We start from the raw sequence: 9,408 nt of genomic DNA, 5'->3' as shown, positions 1-9,408 counted from the left end.
CAATGTTTGAGAATGGGTTTTAAGGATCTTTTTTTTGTTTTACTAAAGATCCATGTTTTTGCAACATTGGAGATGGCCCTCCATGCAGTAATAAGAACCAAATCTAGATCAAGTGGGCAGCCGTATGGATGATAAATAAATTAAAAAACCTCTATGTTTTGTTATAAGCATGTGAGAATTCCCTACATCTTATCATAAGCCACACAAGTTGACAAGGACTTGAGCCTTACTTTGTTCGTTTGTCCTCAAAAGCCCTTCGGCGAAAATATCGTCTCAAGTTGATGGAAATTTATTGCCATAACCACATGTTGTTGGAAATATGCCCTAGAGGCAATAATAAAAGTGTTATTATTATATTTCTTTGTTCATGATAATAGTCTTTTATTCATGATATAACTGTATTATCCGGAAATCGTAATACACGTGTGAATACATAGACCACAATATGTCCCTAGTGAGCCTCTAGTTGACTAGCTCGTTGTGATCAACAGATAGTCATGGTTTCCTGGCTATGGACATTGAATGTCGTTGATAACGGGATCACATCATTAGGAGAATGATGTGATGGACAAGACCCAATCCTAAGCCTAGCACAAAGATCGTGTAGTTCGTATGCTAAAGCTTTTCTAATGTCAAGTATCTTTTCCTTAGACCATGAGATTGTGCAACTCCCGGATACCGTAGGAATGCTTTGGGTGTACCAAACGTCACAACGTAACTGGGTGGCTATAAAGGTGCATTACAGGTATCTCCGAAAGTGTCTGTTGGGTTGGCACGAATCGAGACTGGGATTTGTCACTCCGTGTAAACGGAGAGGTATCTCTGGGCCCACTCGGTAGGACATCATCATAATGTGCACAATGTGACCAAGGGGTTGATCACGGGATGATGTGTTACGGAACGAGTAAAGAGACTTGCCGGTAACGAGATTGAACAAGGTATCGGTATACCGACGATCGAATCTCGGGCAAGTACAATACCGTTAGACAAAGGGAATTGTATACGGGATCGATTGAGTCCTTGACATCGTGGTTCATCCGATGAGATCATCGTGGAACATGTGGGAGCCAACATGGGTATCCAGATCCCGCTGTTGGTTATTGACCGGAGAACGTCTCGGCCATGTCTACATGTCTCCCGAACCCGTAGGGTCTACACACTTAAGGTTCGATGACGCTAGGGTTATAAAGAAAGTTTGTATGTGGTTACCGAATGTTGTTCGGAGTCCCGGATGAGATCCCGGACGTCACAAGGAGTTCCGGAATGGTCCGAAGGTAAAGATTTATATATGGGAAGTCCTGTTTTGGTCGCCGGAAAAGTTTCGCACTTTATCGGTATTGTACCGGGAGTGCCGAAAGGGGTCCGGGGGTCCACCTGCCCCGGGGGGCCACATGGGCTGTAGGGGGTGCGCCTTGGCCTATATGGGCCAAGGGCACAAGCCCCAAGAGGCCCATGCGCCAAGGAAACTTGGGGAGGGAAGAGTCCTCAAGGGGGAAGGCACCTCCGAGGTGCCTTGGGGAGGATGGACTCCTCCCCCCTCTCTTGGCCGCACCCCTTCCTTGAAGGAAGGGGCAAGGCTGAGCCTCCCCCCTCTCCCTTGCCCCTATATATAGTGGAGGGGAGGGAGGGCATCCATACCTGAAGCCCTGGCGCCTCCCTCCCTCCCGTGACACCTCCTCCTTCTCCCGCAGGTGCTTGGCGAAGCCCTGCAGGATTGCCACGCTCCTCCACCACCACCACGCCGTTGTGCTGCTGCTGGATGGAGTCTTTCTCAACCTCTCCCTCTCTCCTTGCTGGATCAAGGCGTGGGAGACGTCACCGGGCTGTACGTGTGTTGAACGCGGAGGTGCCGTCCGTTCGGCACTAGGATCTCCGGTGATTTGGATCACGATGAGTACGACTCCTTCAACCTTGTTCTCTTGAACGCTTCCGCTTAGCGATCTACAAGGGTATGTAGATGCACTCTCCTTCCCTTCGTTGCTGGTTTCTCCATAGATAGATCTTGGTGACACGTAGGAAAATTTTGAATTTCTGCTACGTTCCCCAATAGTGGCATCATGAGCTAGGTCTATTGCGTAGATTCTTTGCACGAGTAGAACACAAAGTAGTTGTGGGCGTTGATGTTGTTCTATATGCTTGCCGTTACTAGTCTTATTTTGATTCGGCGGCATCGTGGGATGAAGCGGCCCAGACTGACCTTACACGTACTCTTACGTGAGACAAGTTCCACTGACTAACATGCACTAGTTGCATAAGGTGGCTAGCGGGTGTCTGTCTCTCCTACTTTAGTCGGATCGGATTCGATGAAAAGGGTCCTTATGAAGGGTAAATAGCAATTGGCATATCACGTTGTGGTTTTGCGTAGGTAAGAAACGTTCTTGCTAGAAACCCATAGCAGCCACGTAAAACATGCAAACAACAATTAGAGGACGTCTAACTTGTTTTTGCAGGGTATGCTATGTGATGTGATATGGCCAAAAGGATGTGATGAATGATATATGTGATGTATGAGATTGATCATGTTCTTGTAATAGATGATCATGGAGCCCCAAGATGGAGATCAAAGGAGCTATATGATATTGACCATATCATGTCACTATTATTTGATTGCATGTGATGTTTATCATGTTTATGCATCTTATTTGCTTAGAACGACGGTAGTAAATAAGATGATCCCTCATTACAATTTCAAGAAGTGTTCTCCCCTAACTGTGCACCGTTGCTACAGTTCGTCGTTTCGAAGCACCACGTGATGATCGGGTGTGATAGATCCTTACGTTCACATACAACGGGTGTAAGACAGTTTTACACATGCAAAACACTTAGGGTTAACTTGACGAGCCTAGCATAAGTATAGACATGGCCTCGGAACACAGAAGACCGAAAGGTCGAGCATGAGTCGTATAGTAGATACGATCAACATGAAGATGTTCACCGATGATGACTAGTCCGTCTCACGTGATGATCGGACACGGCCTAGTTGACTCGGATCATGTAATCGCTTAGATGACTAGAGGGATGTCTATCTGAGTGGGAGTTCATAAGATGAACTTAATTATCCTGAACATAGTCAAAAGATCTTTGCAAATTATGTCGTAAGCTCGCGCTTTAGTTCCACTGTTTAGATATGTTCCTAGAGAAAATATAGTTGAAAGTTGACAGTAGCAATTATGCGGACAGTAGAAATCTTATGTCCTTAATGCACTGCTCAGTGTGCTGAACCCCAAACATCGTTTGTGGATGTTGCGAACATCGGACATACACGTTTTGATAACTACGTGATGGTTCAGTTAAACGGTTTAGAGTTGAGGCACCAAAGACGTTTTCGAAACGTCGCGGAACATATGAGATGTTTCGAGGGCTGAAATTGGGATTTCAGGCTCGTGCCCATGTCAAGAGGTATAAGACCTCCGACGATTTTCTTAGCCGGCAAACTAAGGGAGAAAAGCTCAATCGTTGAGCTTGTGCTCAGATTGTCTGAGTGCAACAATCACTTGAATCGAGTGGTAGTTGATCTTCCAGATGAGATAGTGATGTTTCTCCAAAAGTCATTGCCACTAAGCTACTAGAGCTTCGTGATGAACTATAACATATCATGGATAGATATGATGATCCTTGAGGTATTCGTGATGTTTGACACCGCGAAAGTAGAAATCAAGAAGGAGCATCAATTGTTGATGGTTGGTGAAACCACTAGTTTCAAGAAGGGCAAGGGCAAGAAGTGACACTTCATGAAACGGCAAATCAGCTGCTGCTCTAGTGAAGAAACTCAAGGTTGAACCCAAACCCGAGACTAAGTGCTTCTGTGATAAGGGGAATAGTCACTAGAGCGGAATTACCCTAGATACTTGGTAGATGAGAAGGCTGGCAAGGTCGATAGAAGTATATTGGATATACATTATGTTAATGTGTACTTTACTAGTACTCCTAGTAGCACCAGGGTATAAGATACCGGTTTGGTTGCTAAGTGTTAGTAACTCGAAATAAAAGAGCTACAGAATAAACGGAGACTAGCTGAAGGTGAGCTGACGATATGTGTTGGAAGTGTTTCCAAGTTTGATGTGATCAAACATCGCACGCTCCCTCTACCATCAAGATTAGTATTAAACCTGAATAATTGTCATTTGGTGCTTGTGTTGAGCATATACATGATTGGATTATGTCTATCGCAATACGGTTATTCATTGAAGGAGAATAATGGTTACTCTATTTATTTGAATAAAACCTTCAATGGTCTTGCACCTAAAGGAATGGTTTATTGAATCTCGATCGTAGTGATACATATTTTCATGCCAAAAGATATAAGATAGTAATGATAGTACCACTTACTTGTGGCACTGCCATGTAAGTCATAATGGTATAAAACGCATGAAGAAGCTCCATGTTGATGGATCTTTGGACTCACTCGTTTTTGAAAAGTTTGAGACATGCGAACCATGTCTATTGGTGTATACGCATGAAGAAACTCCATGCAGATGGATCGTTTGGACTCACTTGATTTTGAATCACTTGAGATATGCAAATCATACCACATGGGCAAGATGACTGAAAAGCCTCGTTTTCAGTAAGATGGAACAAGATAGCAACTTGTTGGAAGTAACACATTTTGATGTGTGCAGTCCAATGAGTGCTGAGGCATGCAGTGAATATCGTTATGTTCTTACTTCACAGATGATTCAAGTAGATGTTGAGAATATTTACTTGATGAAACACAAGTCTGAATTATTGAATGGTTCAAGTAATTTCAGAGTGAAGTAGAAGATCATTGTGACAAGAGGATAAAATTTCTATGATATGATCATAGAGATGAATATCTGAGTTACGAGTTTTGGCCCACAATTAAGACATTGTGGAAATTGTTTCGCAATTAATACCGCCTGGAACACCATAGTGTGATGGTGTGTCCGAACATCATAGTTGCACCCTATTGGATATGGTGCGTACCATGATGTCTCTTATCGAATTACCACTATTGTTCATGGGTTAGGCATTAGAGACAACCACATTCACTTTAAATAGGGCACCACATAATTCCGTTGAGATGACACCGTATGAATTATGGTTTAGAGAAACCTAAGTTGTCGTTTCTTAAAGGTTTGGGGCTGCGATGCTTATGTGAAAAAGTTTCAGGATTGATAAGCTCGAACCCAAAGCGGATAAAATGCATCTTCATAGGACACCCAAAACAGTTGGGTATACCTCCTAATTCAGATCCGAAAGCAATATGGATTGTTTCTTGAATCGGGTCCTTTCTCGAGGAAAGGTTTCTCTCGAAAGAGTTGAGTGGGAGGATGGTGGAGACTTGATATGGTTATTGAACCATCACTTCAACCAGTGTGTATCAGGGCACAGGAAGTTGTTCATGTGGCACCTACACCAATTGAAGTAGAAGCTTATGATAGTGATCATGAAGTTTCGGATCAAGTCACTGCCGTACCTCGTAGGGTGACAAAGATACGTACTACTTCAGAGTGGTACAGTAATCCTGTCTTGAAGGTCATGTTGCTAGACAACAATGAACCTACGAGCTATGGAGAAGCGATGGTGGGCCCAAATTCCGACAAATGGTTAAGAAACCATGAAATCCGAGATAGGATCCATGTATCAGAACAAAGCATGGACTTTGGTAGACTTGCCCAATGATCGGCAAGCCATTAAGATAAATGGATCTTTAAGAAGAAGACGAACGTGGACGGTAATGTCACCGTCTATGAAGCTCGACTTGTGGCGAAGAGTATTTTCACAAGTTCAAGGAGTTGACTATGATGAGATTTTCTCATCCGTAGCGATGCTTAAGTCCGTCGGATTTATGTTAGCATTAGCTGCATTTATGAAATCTGGCAGATGGATGTCAAAACGAGTTTCCTTACCAGTTTTCGTAAGGAAAGGTTGTATGTAATACAATCAGAAAGGTTTTGTCGATCCTAAGGATGCTAAAAGGTATGCTAGCTCTAGCGATCCTTCCATGGACTGGAGTAAGCATCTCGGAGTTGGAATGTGCACTTTGATAAGATGATCAAAGATTTTGGGTTTATACAAAGTTTATGAGAAACTTGTATTTCCAAAGAAGTGAGTGGGAGCACTATAGAATTTCTGATGAGTATATGTTGTTGACATGTTGATGATCAGAAATGATTTTCTAGAAAGCATATAGGGTTATTTGAAAGGTGTTTTTCAATAGAAAACCTGGATTAAGCTACTTGAACATTGAGCATCAAGATCTATAAGGATAGATCAAAATGCTTAATAATACTTTCAAATGAGCACATACCTTGACATGATCTTGAAGGTGTTCAAGATGGATCAGTCAAAGAAGAAGTTCTTGCCTGAGTTGTAAGGTACAAAGTTAAGACTTAAAGCTTGACCTCGGCAGAAAAGAGAGAAAGGATGAAGGTCGTCCCCTACGCTTTAGACGTAGGCTCTACAGTATGCTATGCTAAGTACCGCACCTGATGTGTGCCTTGCCACATGTCTGGCAAGAGAGTACAAAGGTGATCAAGGAGTGGATCATCAGATAGCGGTCAAAGTTATCCTTAGAGGAATAAGGATATGTTTCTCGATTATGGAGGTGATAAAGAGTTCGGCGTAAAGGGTTACGTTGATGCAAGCTTTAACACCTATCTGAATGACTCTGAGTAGCAAACCGAATACGTATAGTGGAGCAACCATTTGGAATAGCTCCAAGTGGAGCGTGGAAGCAGCATTTACAATATGACCTAGAAATTTGTGAAGTACATACGGATCTGAATGTTACAGATCCGTTGACTAAAACCTCTCTCACAAGTAGAACATGATCAAACCCCAGAACTCATTGAGTCTTAATCACATGATGATGTCAACTAGTTTAATGACACTAGTAAACTCTTTGGATGTTGGTCACATGGTGATGTGACCTGTCAGTGTTAATCACATGGTGATGTGAACTAGATTATTGACTCTAGTGCAAGTGGGAGACTGTTGGAAATATGCCCTAGAGGCAATAATAAAAGTGTTATTATTATATTTCTTTGTTCATGATAATAGTCTTTTATTCATGCTATAACTGTATTATCCGGAAATCGTAATATACATGTGAATACATAGACCACAATATGTCCCTAGTGAGCCTCTAGTTGACTAGCTCGTTGTGATCAACAGATAGTCATGGTTTCCTGGCTATGGACATTGGATGTCGTTGATAATGGGATCACATCATTAGGAGAATGATGTGATGGACAAGACCCAATCCTAAGCCTAGCACAAAGATCGTGTAGTTCGTATGCTAAAGCTTTTCTAATGTCAAGTATCTTTTCCTTAGACCATGAGATTGTGCAACTCCCGGATACCGTAGGAATGCTTTGGGTGTACCAAACGTCACAACGTAACTGGGTGGCTATAAAGGTGCATTACAGGTATCTCCGAAAGTGTATGTTGGGTTGGCATGAATCGAGACTGGGATTTGTCACTCCATGTAAACGGAGAGGTATCTCTGGGCCCACTCGATAGGACATCATCATAATGTGCACAATGTGACCAAGGGGTTGATCACGGGATGATGTGCTACGGAACGAGTAAAGAGACTTGCCGGTAATGAGATTGAACAAGGTATCGGTATACCGACGATCGAATCTCGGGCAAGTACAATACCGTTAGACAAAGGGAATTGTATACGGGATCGATTGAGTCCTTGACATCGTGGTTCATCCGATGAGATCATCGTGGAACATGTGGGAGCCAACATGGGTATCCAGATCCCGTTGTTGGTTATTGACCGGAGAACGTCTCGGTCATGTCTACATGTCTCCCGAACCCGTAGGGTCTACACACTTAAGGTTCGATGACGCTAGGGTTATAAAGGAAGTTTGTATGTGGTTACCGAATGTTGTTCGGAGTCCCGGATGAGATCCTGGACGTCACAAGGAGTTCCGGAATGGTCCGAAGGTAAAGATTTATATATGGGAAGTCCTGTTTTGGTCACCGGAAAAGTTTCGCACTTTATCGGTATTGTACCGGGAGTGCCGAAAGGGGTCCGGGGGTCCACCGGGGGGGTCCACCTGCCCGGGGGGCCACATGGGCTGTAGGGGGTGCGCCTTGGCCTATATGGGCCAAGGGCACCAGCCCCAAGAGTCCCATGCGCCAAGGAAACTTGGGGAGGGAAGAGTCCTCAATGGGGAAGGCACCTCCGAGGTGCCTTGGGGAGGATGGACTCCTCCCCCCTCTCTTGGCCGCACCCCTTCCTTGGAGGAAGGGGCAAGGCTGCGCCTCCCCCCTCTCCCTTGCCCATATATATAGTGGAGGGGAGGGAGGGCATCCATACCTGAAGCCCTGGCGCCTCCCTCCCTCCCGTGACACCTCCTCCTTCTCCCGCAGGTGCTTGGCGAAGCCCTGCAGGATTGCCACGCTCCTCCACCACCACCACGCCGTTGTGCTGCTGCTAGATGGAGTCTTCCTCAACCTTTCCCTCTCTCCTTGCTGGATCAAGGCGTGGGAGACGTCACCGGGCTGTACGTGTGTTGAACGCGGAGGTGCCGTCCGTTCGGCACTAGGATCTTCGGTGATTTGGATCACGACGAGTACGACTCCTTCAACCCCGTTCTCTTGAACGCTTCCGCTTAGCGATCTACAAGGGTATGTAGATGCACTCTCCTTCCCTTCGTTGCTGGTTTCTCCATAGATAGATCTTGATGACACGTAGGAAAATTTTGAATTTCTGCTACGTTTCCCAACACATGTCAAATATTCTTTTTTTGTAGGGGGACACTATGCCACGTCCTGGTACCGCAACTAACAACAAATGCTCTTCTCCCCCCGTCGGTGCCACCACCGGTCCGTCCCATCTCTGATGGCCTCTAGGCCATGGAGGTGCAGAGGATCTCGGCCCCCTGCCGGCTGGAGGGACCATGTTCTCGTTCTTGTTAGAGTCAGCGTCTTGCTTGGGGTTGTGTGGCGGCGGCGGTGTCCCTTAGTAGGAATAATGTCTCCCACGTTCTATCTCCATCCTGATGGTGCGTCTAGCATCATCGGAGGGCGTGTGGAGGTTTTTCTCCGTCGGATCTTGCGGGATTCGATCGGTGTTGGTCTTGAATGGATCTATTTGGATCCGGGTTTCGTTCGTCTTCGGTTAGGTGTTTACAGGTTTGATTCTTCTGATCTACGACTTTCTTCATCGGCGATGGTTGCTACTCTGTTGCGCTGGTCCTATGAGGTCTTAACACGACGACTTTCCGACTGTCTACTACAACAAGGTTTGCCCGGCTTCGGTGAGGGAGGGGCGATGACGGCGGCGCGCGTTCGGCTCGCTCCAGTGCTTGTAGTCGTTGCTAGGTGGTCTACGGATATGGTTGTAATTTTTATTACCTCTGTTGTTCTCTTGTACTGTCATGATTGAAGATAAATAGATTGAATGTTTCTCGCTAAAAAAAATGCTCT

This window comes from Triticum dicoccoides, chromosome 4B, assembly GCF_002162155.2.
Source record: "Triticum dicoccoides isolate Atlit2015 ecotype Zavitan chromosome 4B, WEW_v2.0, whole genome shotgun sequence".
In the NCBI taxonomy this organism is placed as follows: domain Eukaryota; kingdom Viridiplantae; phylum Streptophyta; class Magnoliopsida; order Poales; family Poaceae; genus Triticum; species Triticum dicoccoides.
Note: the sequence above shows the minus strand (reverse complement) of the source record.